The sequence below is a fragment of the Sorex fumeus genome, unplaced genomic scaffold (genome assembly GCF_029834395.1).
Source record: "Sorex fumeus unplaced genomic scaffold, SorFum_2.1 ptg000044l, whole genome shotgun sequence".
Taxonomy (NCBI): Eukaryota; Metazoa; Chordata; class Mammalia; order Eulipotyphla; family Soricidae; genus Sorex; species Sorex fumeus.
Window position 1 is genome coordinate 39,453,672 of NW_026606101.1, and position 16,329 is coordinate 39,470,000.

At 41.0% G+C, this 16,329-nt stretch overlaps 1 protein-coding gene across 1 annotated transcript in view; it reads left to right on the forward strand.

Annotated features, from left to right (window-relative positions):
- CFAP61 (cilia and flagella associated protein 61) overlaps positions 1–16,329 on the forward strand; it is a 402,292-nt gene that overhangs the window by 30,986 nt on the left and 354,977 nt on the right. The window lies entirely within an intron of this gene.

Below are 16,329 nucleotides of genomic sequence, written 5' to 3' on the forward strand. Positions count from 1 at the left end.
ACCCATCCCTCCACCAGTGCCCATTTTCCGCCACCATGGATAATATCCCTCCCCCCCATCCCCCCTATCCCACCCTGCCACTGTGGCAGGGCATTTCCCCCTGTTTTCTCTCTCCTTTTGGGTGTTGTGGTCAGCAAAAGAGGCATTGAGTGGCAAACATGTTCAGTCCATAGTCTACTTTCAATCTGCGTCTCCCCTCCTGGGAGGATCCTCCAAACACCCTTTATTTGGTGCTCCCTTCTCTATCTGAACTGCGCTTTCCCCTAGAATGCCTGGCTGGCCTCTAAGCTATGGAGTAATCCTCCTGGTGTTGATCTCAGCTATTCTCGGGTATTAATCTCATATTTTGTTATTTTATATCCCCCAGATGAATGTAATCTTTCTATGTCTATCCCTCTCTTTCTGACTCATTTCACTTAGCATGATACTTTCCATATTGTACCACTTGTATGCAAATTTCATGACTTCATCTTTTCTAAGAGCTACATAGTACTCCATTGTGTAGATGTACCAAAGTTTCTTTAACCAATCATCTGTTCTTGGGCACTCAGGTTTCTTCCAGGTAAAGAGTGCTGCAATGAACAAACAAGTGCAGATGTCACTTCGACTATACATTTTTTCTTACAGAAAACTTTTAAGTGGCCACTTTCACTAAATGTTTACTTGCCCACACTTACTTTATCATTCTCTTTTCTTGCTTTCCATTTAGCTAGTCATATGACCAACGTAGATTTATATTTGTTTCTGATCTATTTGAGAGTTAGTTTCAATTAAAACATTCTTTTAATACCAAAAACTTAAGTGGTTTCTTTTCTTTTTATTTTTTTAAAATTTTATTGAATCACCGTGAGATAGTTACAAGCTTTCATGTTTGAGTTACAATCACACAATGGTCAAACATCCATCCCTCCACCAGTGCACATTTCCCACTACCAATATCCCCAGTATACCCCCCCTTACCCACTCTCCCCCTGCCTCCATGGTAGACATGATTTCCCCATAATATATCTCTACTTTTGGGCATTATGGTTTGCAATACAGAGCCTGAGAGGTTATCATGTTTAGTCCTTTATCTACTTTCAGCACACATCTCCCATCCCTACCGATTCCTCCAGCCATCTTTTTCTTAGTGATTCCTTCATGACTTCATCTCTCCTAACAGCTGCATAGTATTCCATTGTGTAGATGTACCAAAGTTTCTTTAACCAGTCATCTGTTTTAGGGTACTAATGCCAGGCACAAAAGTCAGATCAAAGTGGATTAAAGACCTCAATATCAGACATGAATCCATAAGATACACAGAGGAAAATGTAGGCAGGACTCTCCACAATATTGAAGCTAAAAACATCTTTAAGGATGAAACAGCACTGACCATGCAAGTGGAAGCAAACATAAACAAATGGAACTAGATCAAACTAAGAAGCTTCTGCACTTCAAAAGAAACAGTGACCAAAATACAGAAAGAGCCCACAGAATGGGAAAGAATATTTACCTAATACCCATCTGATAAGGGATCAATATTCAGGATATACAAGACATTAGTAGAATTGTACAAGAAAAAACCCTCCAACCCCATCAAAAATGGGGAAAAGAAATGAACAGAAGTTTCCTCAAAAAAGAAATACAAATGGCCAAAAGGCACATGAAAAAATACTCCACATCGCTAGCTATCAGGGAGATGCAAATCAAAACAACAATGAGATAACCAAAGAGGTGAAGGACCTACACAAGGAAAATTACAAAACACTACTTCAAGAAATAAAAGAAGACACTGGAAAATGGAGACACATCCCTTGCTCATGGATAGGAAGGATTAATATTATCAAAATGGCAATACTTCCCAAAATACTATACAAATTCAATGCAGTCCCTATTAGGATACCTATGACATTTTTCAAAGAAATAGACAAAACACTCCTGAAATTCATATGGAACAATAAACCCCCATGAATAGCTAAAGCAATCCTTGGGAAAAAGAAGATGGGTGGCATCACCCTCCCCAAATTCAAACTGTACTACAAAGCAGTAGTCATTAAGAAAGCATGGTACTGGGCTAGAAACATACTGCAGACCAATGGAACAGAGTTGAATTTTCTGTGACAGACCCCCAAATATATGACCACTTAATCTTTGACAAAGAAGTAAGAAATGTGAAGTGGAACAAGGAAAGCCTCTTCAACAAGTGGTACTGGGAAAACTGGATAGCTACCTGCAAAAAAATGAACTCTGACCTCTGTCTAATGCCAGGCACAAAAGTCAGCTCAAAGTGTATTAAAGACCTCAATATCAGACATGAATCCATAAGGTACATAGAGGAAAATGTAGGTAGGACTCTCCACGACATTGAAGCTAAAAACATCTTTAAGGATGAAACTGACCATGCAAGTGGAAGCAAACATAAACAAATGGGACTACATCAAAATAAGAAGCTACTGCACTTCAAAAGAAACAGTGACCAAAATACAGAAAGAGCCCACAGAATGGGAAGAATATTTACCCAATACCCATCTGATAAGGGATCAATATACAGGATACACAAGACACTAATAGAATTGTACAAGAAAAAAAACTTCCAACCCGATCAAAAAATGGGGAGAAGAAATAAACAGAAGTTTCCTCAAAAAAGAAATACAAATGGCCAAAAGGCACATGAAAAAATACTCCACATCGCTAGCTATCAGGGAGATGAAAATCAAAACAACAATGAGATATCATCTCACACCACAGAGACTGGCACACATTCAAAAGAACAAAAGCAACCAGTGCTGGTGTGGATGTGCGGAAAAAGGGAAGCTCTTTCACTGTTGGTGGGAATGCCCACTAGTCCAGCCTTTCTGGAAAATAATATGGACAGTCCTTCAAAAAATAGAAATTGAGCTTCCATATGACCCTGCAATACCACTTCTGGGAATATATCCCAAGGATGCAAAAAAGCACAGTAGAAATGATATCTGTACCTATATGTTCATTGCAGTACTGTTCACAATAGTGTTTTCTTAAAAATAAGGATGTTCTTTTACCCTGTAATACAGGGACTGAATCAAGCAATTATGATGCCTACTATTTTTAAAATTATAATTTAGAGATCCTTTTTCAATGTTATTAACCATTCCAGTAATATCCTTAATAAAAGAAAAAAACGTAAACCACTCATATACCTGTATATTCAGTCTCCTCCTCCTCCTCCTCCTCTTCCTCCTCCTCCTCCTCCTTCTCCTTCTCCTCCTTTTCCTCTTCTTCCTCCTGCTCCTCCTCCTCCCCCTCCTCCTCCCTCACTCTGCTCTGGTCAATCTCTTCTTATCTGAAACAAGTCCCAGGTCTTCCTTTGTCTTTCATAGCATAATATCTTTGGCACATGTAGGTCAGGTATTTTGTGAAATGTCTCCCAACTTAAGTTTTTTCCAGTGTTTCCACTGTAATGGACTAAATTTTATTGTTTTAGTGACTGCCCTTTAAAGATTAGAAGGTGGACCAGAAAGACAGAATGGGAGAGAAGGCACTTTCCTTGCATATACTACTTTAACCAACTCTGACTTGATCTCCAGCACTGCATATGGTCCTCTGGGCACTGCTAGAGGTAACTCCTGAGCACAGAGCCAGGAATATCTCCTGAGACCCACTCGATATGGATCCAAAACATAACTTGCCTGCAAATAAATAGATAAAATAAAAAGTAGGAAGGTTGGGAGGGTAGCTCAGTGATCGATCTGCATGTTGCATGTGGGAGGCCCTGGGTTTGATCCCCAGGACTGAAAGAAAATAAAAAGATAAATAAGAAATATGTTTAAAATAACTGGAATTTCTAGAAGAATAAGAAATTCTGTGTACTGGGTCTGATTTTCTGAGAGTTACTGTGCCTTAGAACTGAGAACAGCTGTCAGTGAGGACAGTGCAGTGACTGAAGACAGAACTGCTCCTAGTGAGTCCCATGGGGAGTGCCCACTTCATGCCCTCTTTCTTTCTTTGTACCAGCTCAGCCCTGTGACTGTATGCTCTGTGAGCACCCTCATTATAGTGTACACTCAGCCATACTTCACAGTGGGAGTGGGAATGGGAGAGCAAAAAGACGGAATCCACACCATCTGGTTTGCTAGTTATAGGATTGGCCAGAGGTTCACACCCAGTGGAAGAGTTGAGAAGAATCAAAAAGAAAGCTGGTAGCTCTCTAGGCTTTGTCTAGCTGAGCCGTGAGAAGCCTAACGCATAATCTGAGCAGCTCTGAAGCTCATGAGACCACTGAATATTAGTTAAGTGGACTTTATATCTGCATTTGTCCCCATAAGACTTATTAAAGAAGATAATATTTCTGATAGTGGGACTTAAGGCATTGAAATATTTTCAGATTTTTAAAATTATTTTGACAAAAGACCCTGTACAAGCCAAGGAATTGGGAGTAAAAAGAAGAAAAAGGGGTATTGATCTTCCTGACTGTAAACTAGACTGCAAAGAAATAGTAATTAAAAAGTGTAGCAAAACAGTCACACAGAACAATGAACTGAATAGAGAGAGCAGCAATAAATACACGCACACACAAAACTGATTTATGATAAAGGAGCAAGAACATACAATATAGGAAAAAATCTTTAACAAGTAGTTTTGGGATAGCTGGACAGTCACATGCAAACAAAACAAAACCAAAATAAAAACTAGATGACAATTTAATACCAGAATCAAAAAGTAACTCAAAATAGATCAAAGACTTGGATATAAGAGCTGAAGCCATAACATACACAGAAGAGGGAAGGAGAGCATGGCTTGGGGGTGGAAACCAGTGCCTACTATGTGTAAGACCTGGACTTGGATCGCCAGTTTCATGCGGACGCCCCCAGGGACTCAGAGGATCCCCAGCACGGCTGGGACTGAGAGCACTTACTGTTTGGCATCTCCTGATGTGACCCCCAAAGCCCTAAGCACTGCTGGGAGTGACCCCTATAAAACAAGATTCACTTTGGGACCTCAACATAAGAGTTGTATTTGGAGACAACTCCAACGAGGAAAACAAAAACAAGAGGAAAACAAACCAGTACCTATCAAATTAAAATTGTTTACACCATAAAAGAAGTTATTACAAGGACCAGAAATGTGTAGTGGATAAGGAACTTGTCTGGCACATGGCTGACCTGGGTTAACTCCCTGACACTAGAGACGGTCCCCTGAGCTCCTTCAGGAGTTATTCCTGAGCACAGCAAGGCGTGCCCCCCAAAGACAACAGTAACAACCCCCCCTTTTTAAAAAAAATGAGGTCTAACAGTGTTGGTGCATAAGCATCTGCCAAGGGGTTAATGTAAAACATAGTAAAGGAAGCACACAAGTCAAGCACAACAACAAAGAAATCCCAAGAAACCCAATTTTATACAGTGCGCAAAAGATCTGAATAGAAACTTCTCCAAAGAAAATGGACATATGGCCCACAGATACAAGGGAAAAATACAATATCACTTGTTATTAAAGAAATACACATCAAACCACAATAAGCTATTACTTCAAACCGGTGAGAATGAGCTTATGCAAAAAAGATGGAAAGCTACAAGTGTGGTCAGAATGTGGAGCATGAAGGAAATCGGCTGTATGCTATTGTGAATGTAAATTCCACTAAGAAAAACGATATGGAGAGTCTTGAAAAGGACAAAATAGGAAATTCTATATGATTGAGCAACACCATTCCTAGGTATTTTTCCAGTAGATTTGAAGAATAAAACAATTCAGAAGAATATTTTCACCCCTGTGTTCATAACATCTTTATTCAGAATAAATTAATCAACCTAAATGCCCCTCAAAGATGACTAGATAAAGAAGCTATGGTATATTTACACAATGAAATACTACTATGCCACTAAAATGGCATAGTAGCACAGCAGGTAGGGCATTTGCCTTGCATTGGCTGACCTGAGTTTGATTCTTCCACCCCTCTCGGAGAGCCTGGCAAGCTACCCGTATCTCGCCCACACGGCAAAGCCTGGCAAGCTACCCATGACGTGCTCGGTATGCCAAACACAGTAACAAAAAGTCTCACAATGGAGATGTTATTGGACCCGCTTGAGTAAATCGATGAACAACAGGAGGACAGTGCTATAGTGCTACATATTTAGGTCTAGCATTCTCCTTTAAAGACCTACTTTCACATATTATCACTTGACCTTTAGCTTTAGGCTAATGATTAAAAGGAAATGCTCAGTTATTAAAAAGTAATTATTTGGGCTCAACAGTATCATTTTGAAAAAAATATCATAAATGCTACTGGAAAATAAAGTCATTTGTACAAATCCCAACATGACTAAACTGTCCCCATCTAGTTTACTTATGTTTTTGTTAGTTTGCAGAAGGCTTTTATTTTTTCCAGCTTTATTGAGATACAGTTGATATTCAACAGTACATAAGTTTAAGGTGTATAAAAAGTTGATTTGGTATCCTTGTGCATTACAAAATAATTACCTCCATGATTAAAATATGGTATTAGATATCTAAAAACTTCTAAGTAAATTTTAAATGATACCACTATATCACTGTCATCCCATTGTTCATCGATTTACTCGAGCAGGCACCAGTAACGTCTCCATTCATCCCAGCCCTGAGATTTTAGCAGCCTCTCCTTAGTTGTCTTTCCCAAAGCTGCCATATTGGAGGGCCTTTTAGGGTCAGGGGAATGAGACCCGTTATTGTTACTGTTTTTAGCATATCAAATACAACACAGGTAGCTTGCCAGGCTCTGCTGTGCATATGATCACTTCACTTAATCACTTAACTTCCCGTTAGTCGTCGATTTGCTCCAGCGGGCGCCAGTCTCCATTTGTCCCTGTCACGTGCTAGTGTAGCCCAATGGCAATTTCACAACAATAAAATAAATGTAATTATGAGGTGTAATAGAGGTATTAGCTAAGACTATGGTGGTAATACTCGTTTTGTTGAGTTTCTGTCATAAAAAAATGTTGAATGTTGCTACATGCCTTTCTACGTCTACTGAAATCATATGAGTTTATTTTCCCTTTTGTTAATGTGTTATATCACATTAATTGGATTACTTGTTATTCTTACATCCTTTCTTTAAATCTCTTGATTATAACATACAATTTTTATATGCATTGTTGAATTCAATTTGTAAGCATTTTTTGAGAATATATGCTCATTTGAATTTTCATAATAATCCTATACAGTAGTATTATCTTTGTAATAAAATGCAGAAACTAAAGCACAGAGAAGCTGAGTAACTTGTCCCGGGTTACCCAGCTGGGAGAGGGAGAATCAGAGGGACATTCACTGTCACTGTCACTGTCCTCCCGTTGTTCATTGATTTGCTCGAGCGGCCCAGTAAGTCTCCTTTGTTATTACTGTGTTTGGCTTATCGAATATGTCACAGGTAGCTTGCCAGGCTCTGCTGTGTGGGCGAGATACTCTCGGTAGCTTGCCGGGCTCTCCGAGAGGGGCGGAGGAATCGAACTCGGGTCGGCCATGTTGGCCGCTTGTAAGGCAAATGCCCTACCGCTGTGCTATCACTCCAGCCCCCCAGAGGGACATTACATTCTTTCTTCTTTATATTTATGTTCAGGTTTCCATAAGAACTATGCTAGTTGAGTGTACTATTACTACTGTTTATTCCTCAAAGATTTCTATTTTTTAGATAACACTATCTGAAGATTCCGAGTTTCTGTCTAGAAACAGATGGGAAGTTTCTCCACCCCACCTTCTTCTCCTTTTAAGTTATCTATGCTATTCTTGAACTTCTCCACTTCATCTGCATCTTTAGTTCATAGAATACAGCATCACTTGTGTGTGTGTTGTGATAATTTGTTGAACCCTCAGAAAAGGAATTCAGGAAAAGAGAGAACAGAAAGGATGAAGAAACGAAGATAAAGTAGCACAGGTGAAATGTGCTTCCTCCAAACCAGGCCGCCTCCTGTTTCACTTATCGCTGCTCAGTAAGGACCACTAAGGTTGCATTTACTCAGTATGAGGAACCATCTTGCTATGGATTATCTTACTAATTTCTTACTTATCTTAACATTTCAGTAGGTAATGATTTATTCTGATTAAAAGCCACAGATTAGGTGTTGCCTTAACTTTGAAGAAACGGTAAGAACAAATGACTCTCTGGAAGGAAAGAGCCCTCAGTGAAGCGCTGAGGTCTGTGCATTTTAATTTTCTTTCTTTCCTTGCAGTTTTTCTTATCTGATTTGACCTGCATGGGGCACTCCGGCTTAATTTATCTCTCTGGGCTTCATTTGGATTTATTTCCTGTTAGTATACCATTTTGCTCTCTCCTCCTTAGATCTCCTGACTCAGGCAACTGCTCTGCATTTTTTCCCCTCTGTCTCTGACTACAGCACCTATACCTTTCTCTTTACCTACCTTCAGTTCAGTGCATCATGAATCTCTTCTATGTCCTCTTTATTACAGTCCCCCAGGTTTGGTTCAAGCTGCAGCATTCTCTCAGTAACCAGGTCCTCTTTGATGTTTAGTACCCTTTTTCTGTTGAAAGTATACAATTTACTCTGTCATGATTGTGGCACTGAAAGCCTCCTCATTTAGAAATTGGATTGTTTTAACATTATTAGATTAGATCACTTCTTTATATAGTTTGAATATTATCTATTACCTAATAAATAGTTTGCAATTATTTTTTCCCATTCTATATGCTACCTTTTTGTTTTCCTGGTGGTTTAGCGGTTTCTTAAGTTTCTCCCTTTATTAATTTTTATGATTTGTAATTTTGGTATCATATCCAAAAATGTGTTAGACCCCGAAGCCGCTCCATGTTTTTAGTTTTTACTAACAACAAATTAGTTTTGTTGTTTCGCATTCGTATTTAGTTTATTTTTCAGTTAATTTTTGTAAGTGGTGGGGGCTGGAGAGATAGTACAGTGGGTAAGGTGCTTGCCATGCATATGGCCAACTCAGGTTCAAACCCCAGCTCCCATATGGTCCCCCGAGCATCACCATGAGTGATTACTGAATGCAGAGCCAGGAGAAACCCCTGAGCATCGCCGGGTGTAACCCAAAAACTGAAAAAAAAAAAGAAAGAAAAATTTGTGAGTGGTGTAAGAAAGGGTTCAATTTCATTTTGTATATGAATAGCTAATTTTTCCAATAAAATTTATTGAAGAAATTATAATTTCTCTATTGAGAAAAATTCTCCTTTATATTACTGTAGGAATTTTTAAAATAAACTTATTTAAATCGCTTCTGCAGATCCTACTGTTTTTATCATATTGTGTTCCCTTTCGTTTATTTCAGAGCATTTAACTTTCTCTTCTGTGATTTCTTTTATATCTGGGGTTTTTTAATTTCCAACTATTTTACTTCTGTTGATTTTATAATTTATAATGTTGTGGATAGAAAGGATGGGATTTCAGTTTTTACAATGATCTAAAACTTTTTTTTATGTCATTTAATCTGAACTGCTTTGGAGAATATTCCCTGTGTGCTTGGGAAGAATAATTTCTGCAGTTATTGGACAGAAATTTCTTTCTATGTGTTTGATCAAGTCTTAATTGTTCAACTTATTATCTTGTTGATTTTGTCTGGATGATCTATCCATCACAACCATAGAGGACATTGAAAACTATTGTTTTTGTCTTTCTTTTAACCTTCATACTTGTTAGTGTGTTTAATATTAAGTAGTTTGATACTGTATCTATCAAGAGAGTTAGTGAGAGAAAAGTTTATTTTTTCCATTTTCTTGATTAATTGACCTCCTTGTCATTATATAACGAACTTGTCTATTATTCTTGGTATTATTACTAACTGATTTAAAGACTTTTACTTCAGTTGATATTAGAATTTATAATGTTGTGGATAGAAAGGATGGGATTTTAGTTTTTAAAATGATCTAAAACTTTTTTAAGACCTATTAAAATATGATATAAATAAAGATGTACGAGTTCTTTTTTATTTCCACTTTCATGAAGTACTTTTTTGCTTTACACTTTGAGTCTCTGTGTATCCTTAAACCAGAAGTGATTCTCTTGTAGCCAATATGTAGCTGGATTCAACCGATAATTTTATGTGTTTTTATGCCTTGATTCCTTTGATTATCTTTTGTGAATATACAAATAACATATATTACATAAAACATATCAGTAGCCTATTTTGCACCATTTTACAGCTATTTTACAGCTTGACTTCATTTGTGTACAAAATATGTCACTGTCACTGCCTCCCGTTCATCGATTTGCTCTAGTGGGACCAGTAATGTCTCCATTTTTTTGAGACTTCTTGTTACTGTGTTTGGCATATATTGAATACATCGCGGGAAGCTTGCTAGGCTTTACCGTGTGGGTGAGATACTATCAGTAGCTTGCCGGGCTTTCCAAGAGGGGCAGAGGAATCGAACCCTGCTCAGCTGGCTGGCTATGCACAAGGCAAACGCCCTACTGTGCTGCGCTATCACGATAGCACAACGGTAGCACTATAAAATATATATATATCTACACACATATGTATGTATATATATATTGCATCACAAGAAAATAGCCTATTACAAAGCTTTTCATGATTGAGTTTCAGTCATACCCGTCCCCCCACCAGTGTACATTTCTTACCAACAGTGTCTCCAGTTTCCCTCCCACCACTCTCCAACCCCCTGCTCCCTCATCCCAGCCTGTTTCTATGGCAGATACCTTTCTCTCTCTCTCTCTCTCTCTCTCCCCCCCCCTTTTGGGCATTGTGGTATGCAATATAGATACAGAAAGGTTACCATGTATATCCCCTTTACCCACTTTCAATATTTAGTTCTTATCCAACGTGATAATTTCCAACTATTATTGTCATACTGGTCCCTTCTCTGTCTTACCTACCCTTCACCCCTCACACACTTGTGGTAGATTCCAACCACTGACCAGTCCTCCTGGCCCCTGTTTCCTTGTCCTTGAATTGTAGTTTCATACTATTTCTTTAATATACCATAAATGAATGCAGTCATTCTCTATCTGTCTCCTCCTGACTCATTTCATTCAGCATGATACTATCCTTTTCCATCTATTTATAGGCAAATTTCATGACTTCATTTTTCCTAACAGCTGCATAATATTCCATTGCATAGATGTACTATAGTTTCTTTATCCAATCATTTGTTCTCAGGCACTCTGGTTGTTTCCAGATTCTGACTATTTTGCTGCAATGAACATAGACGTGCAGATAGTGTTTCTGCTGTGTGTTTTTGGTCAATCAGGGTACATTCCCAGTAGGGGTATTGCTGGGTCAAGTGGAGCTCAATTTCCAGTTTTTTAAAGAATGTCCCCCATAGTACTCTTTTGTTACTGTTTTTTGAATATTAAATATGCCACAGGTAGCTTGCCAGGCTCTGCCGTGCGGGTGGCATGTTGGTTTGCCCTTTGCCAGTTTGCACCATTACCACCCCTCGCCATGAAGAGGTAGTGAACCATCGAGGAAGACTCCACTGTTCTTCCTGCATTAACATACACCTCAGACGCCTGGGCCCTATGAAAACAGGATAAGAATGCTATTCAGGTCTCCAAAAGAGGAATCGAAAGAGCTATGCTTGGAATGTCACATTTCACCCAAGTGAGAGAAGGAATCCAGAGTTCCGACCTCCATTGACGATCAAGAATCAGGGATGCTGTCTGTTTGCCAACGGGTCAAAAATCAGATGGGCCAGGCACATAATGCGATTCAGAGATGACTGCTGGACTAGAGCTGTTACCGACTGGATTCCATGGGACGTCAAAACAATGCCTGGCTGCCCACCTACAAGATGATCAGACTTTTTTGTCAAGACCCTGAACGAACGCCTTGAGGCTCTTCATGTTCCTAGAGTGAGCAGAAGATACCATTGGGCTACACTAGCTCACGACAGAGATGAATGGAGACTTCACTGGCGCCTGCTGGAGCAGATCGATGAGCAATGGGATGACAAGTGATACAAGTCCCCCATAGTATTTTCCAAAAAGGCTGGACAAGTCAGTATTCCCACCAGCAATTACCACGCCCTTTTATGTCTTTTTTTCTTTTTTTTTTTATTTATTGAATCACCGTGGGAAAGGTTACAAAGCTTTCAGGTTTAGGTCTCAGTCATGCAAATATCAAACACATTTCCCTTTACCAATACTTATTTTTTACCATGAGGAACCCCAATAAAACCCCACCCCCACCCCTCCCAGTCCCTGTGGGGCAGATGAATTCTAGTTAACACTCTATCTGCTTTGATTAGATTCATTGTTTCAATAAAAGATTCACCACTATTATTTAGAGTTTACCCCCCCCCCCCAAATCAGACATGCTGAAAAAGCATTGTGAAGTGATTTGCTTTCTACAGCTGGGTTCAAGAATTAAATGTTGGTTTTGGATTTCTGCTATTTTACTTATTGACCCTGGAAGTATTTCTACTGAAAGTCAGATAGTTAAGAAATTGGTTTCTGTGCTCTGGAGTCGTGGCCGTGCTGGAGAGCCGCTAGTGGGGGGCAACTGGTGGCCTCGGTAGGGCGTGAAGGGCGGACCGAAACGTCCCCCTTCCCATGAGGTTTTAGTCGCCCCCACACCCCCGGCTCATACCTGCTGTCCACAAGGCTCCCATGTGGCCGCCATCTTTCTTTCCAGAGAGGAGAAGGCGACTGGGGCAACACCCTTTCCCCTCCGGACAGACCTGATGGCCTGGATTAACGCATAGTCCGTTCACTTTTCTGCTCCAAGCTGCTGGGTTCTGCATTAAGTCCTTGTGCTTCTGGGGCCGTGGCCGTGCTGGAGAGCCGCTCACAGGGGGCAACTGGTGACCTCGGTAGGGCGTGAAGGACGGACCAGAACGCCCCCCTTCCCATGAGGTTTTAGTGGCCCCCACACCCCCGGCTCATACCTGCTGTCCACAAGGCTCCCATGTGGCCGCCATCCTTCTTTCCAGAGAAGAGAGGGCAAATGGGGCAACACTCTTTCCCCTCTGGCAGACATGATGGCCTGGATTAATGCATAGTCCTTTCACTTTTCTGCTCCAAGCTGCCGGGTTCTGCATTAAGTCCTTGTGCTTCTGGGGCTGTGGCCGTGCTGGAGGGCCGCTCGCGGGGGGCAACTGGTGACCTCGGTAGGGCGTGAAGGACGGACCGGAACGCCCCCCTTCCCATGAGGTTTTAGTCGCCCCCACTCCCCCGGCTCATACCTGCTGTCCACAAGTCTCCCATGCGGCCGCCATCCTTCTTTCCAGAGAAGAGAGGGCAAATGGGGCAACACCCTTTCCCCTCTGGCAGACATGATGGCCTGGATTAATGCATAGTCCTTTCACTTTTCTGCTCCAAACTGCCGGGTTCTGCATTAAGTCCTTGTGCTTCTGGGGCTGTGGCCGTGCTGGAGGGCCGCTCACGGGGGGCAACTGGTGACCTCGGTAGGGCGTGAAGGACGGACCATAACGCCCCCCTTCTCATGAGGTTTTAGTCGCCCCCACACCCCCGGCTCATACCTGCTGTCCACAAGGCCCCCATGCGGCCGCCATCCTTCTTTCCAGAGAAGAGAGGGCGAATGGGGCAACACCCTTCCCCCTCCGGACAGACATGATGGCCTGGATTAACACCTAGCCCGTTCACTTTTCTGCTCCAAGCTGCTGGGTTATGCATTAAGTCCTTGTGTTTCTGGGGCTGTGGCCGTGCTCCAAACTTAACTATGATTTTCAGAGAGAAACGTTGGGTGGTTTACTTCCCATGGATCACTTTGTATATAGAGAGACGTCGCGCGGCTGCATAAGCGGCCGCACGGTTTTGAGGAAAAGTCCTAGTTCCTGCATACTCGAGCTGTGCTTGTAGAGGCTTCTGGTCACCCGGGTTCCATCTGGGGGAGGCGGGATGCGGTACCTACCCCATCTAGGACTTCCCGGTGATCTCGGCTCTTTTTGGAACCTGTTTTTTTTTTTTCCTTGGGGATCTGTGGATCCCGCCCTCCATGTTGTCCTTCTCTTCGGCTGAATGCTGTAAAGATGGCCCCTTTTATGTTTTTGAAGTCACAGTTTACTTCTATTTTATAATGCGTATCATTAATAAATTATTGAACCCATTGTTAGCTTTTAATTCCATTGTCCTTTAGCCTCTAGAATACTAAAATATTCTGAATTTGCATATGTTCTTATCTTTGTTGTTATATAATGTTTTTAAATTTTGTATTTTTGGTGTCAGTTACACCCACTGTGCTCAAGGCTTACTTATTGGCTCTGCACTCAGGGGTTACTTCTGGTGGTATTCAGAGGACCACAGATTATGTTGGAGCTTGAATCCTGGTTGGCTGGGTGCAAGGCAAGCACCCTGCCTGCTTTACTCTCTTTGGCCCCTAAGCTATTATTTTTTAAATAAACTTTTCGTTCTCTTTACCATTTCTTCTGGGGTTACGGTGATTTTCAATTCATCATTTTGATGATATCCTATAGATCACATGGGCTTTTTGTCTCTGTTTTCATTCCCCCCTTTGTTTTCTGGATCATTTCAAAGTTCTGTTTTTCAGTATCCTTGATTCTTCTGTTTGCTATTGATGCTTTTGATACATTTTGATTTATAATAAATTTATCACCTTTCAATACATTTAATTTAGTTCCATAATTTATTTTATTATTTCTTTTATGATTTTGTTTCTTCGTTGAAGTTCTCACTTGGTTGATAGTTTTCCCAGTTTCACTGTATTGTCAGTTGTCTTTGTGTGCTTTCTAGTAGTGTCTTCAAAATAATTATTTTGAAGTTTTCATTTGTTTAAGTTGAAAATTTTTAGGTATTTAGATTCAGTTTCTGGAAGATTTTTGTGATCCATTTCTAAGATCATATTTTCTCAACTTTCTTATATTCTCTGGAGGTTTGCCTGCTCTAATCACTTTTGAATTAGTGACTAACTCCTCTAGTATTTACTAATTTTGGGAGGATAAATATCAACCTTTTTAGAGATTCTGAAGATTTATTAGACCTTGCTCCTTTCTCCCTCTTGTGATAAATGTTATTAAGATAGTATGCATACTCTGGATCCTGCAAAGTACCAGCTGAAGGTCGACTGTTTCTCTTTTGTTTTCACAAAGGTGGAACCACAGCATAAATTTGTGATCTCTATTTGGCCTATAGAATCCATTGACTTTCTCTTCACGGTCACCTAGCCATATGCTAAAACATGTTTGCACCACTTTTAATAGTGTATGTTGATTATGGGCTGGAGCCATAGCACAGTGGTAGGGCGTTTGCCTTGCATGCAGCCAACATGGCCGACCCGAGTTCGATTCCTCCGCCCCTCTCGGAGAGCCTAGCAAGCTACTGAGAGTATCTCACCCGCACGGCAGAGCCTGGCAAGCTACCCGTGATGTATTCGATATGCCAAACACAGTAACAACAAAGTCTCCAATGGAAACATTACTGGGCCCGCTTGAGCAAATTGATGAACAATGGGAAGACAGTGTGATACAGTGATGTTGATTATGGCAACAGGGAGTGTTGGTATGTGGGCAAGGCATATGAAAACCTGGGCATGACCACGAATCAGTTGGTGATTCTTTGGTGAGGTGTTGTTTTTTTTCATTTTTCATTTTATTTTTATGCTCGAGCGGGCCCAGTAACGTCTCCATTGGAGACTTTGTTGTTACTGTGTCTGGCATATCGAATACTCTCGGTAGCTTGCCGGGCTCTCCGAGAGGGGCGGAGGAATCGAACTCGGGTCGGTCATGTTGGCTGCTTGTAAGGCGAACGCCCTACCCGCTGTGCTATCGCTCCAGCCCAACAAAGTCTCCAATGGAGACGTTACTGGGCCCGCTCGAGCAAATCGATGATCAACGGGAGGGCCTTTACTTTACTTTCATTTTATTTTTATAAAGTTGTTCGCAATATTTGGTTACATTCAATATTTCAACACCAATCCCATCACCATTACACTTTCCCACCACCATTATTATTTTGTAGTGCTTCTTGTGAGTAGTATGAGATGTCTTAAGGGTCTGAATCACAGTGATTCAACAAAAAAGTTAAAAAGAAAAAAAAATAATATGCAATGTTGCGTGTCTGCAAAAGCAGGGGAGCAGTCCTGGAATTCTAAAATTTTAAATAATTGGGTCCGGAGCCATCTCTGCAGTGTGCTGCTCTGTTCCGAGATTCATTTGTGAGTCTCTGGATCCTGGCTGTTAATGAGCTTAAATGGCACCTGGAGGCAGTTCGTGGGTGTGACAGCCAGGGCCCTGGAATGGTGGGAAGATGGACAGGGGCAGCCCATTCCTGGCTCCTTGAGGCCTGGAGTTTTCAGTCACTGGTCCCACATACCTGGGTATTTCAGCGGATTCATACTCTTGAGCGGGGGGTGGGGGGGAAGCTCAGGATAAGCCTGTGAAGGTCGTCCGTGAGGGTAGCAGCAACTGGGTTCTGGAGGTTTCTGGCCTCTAGGGTA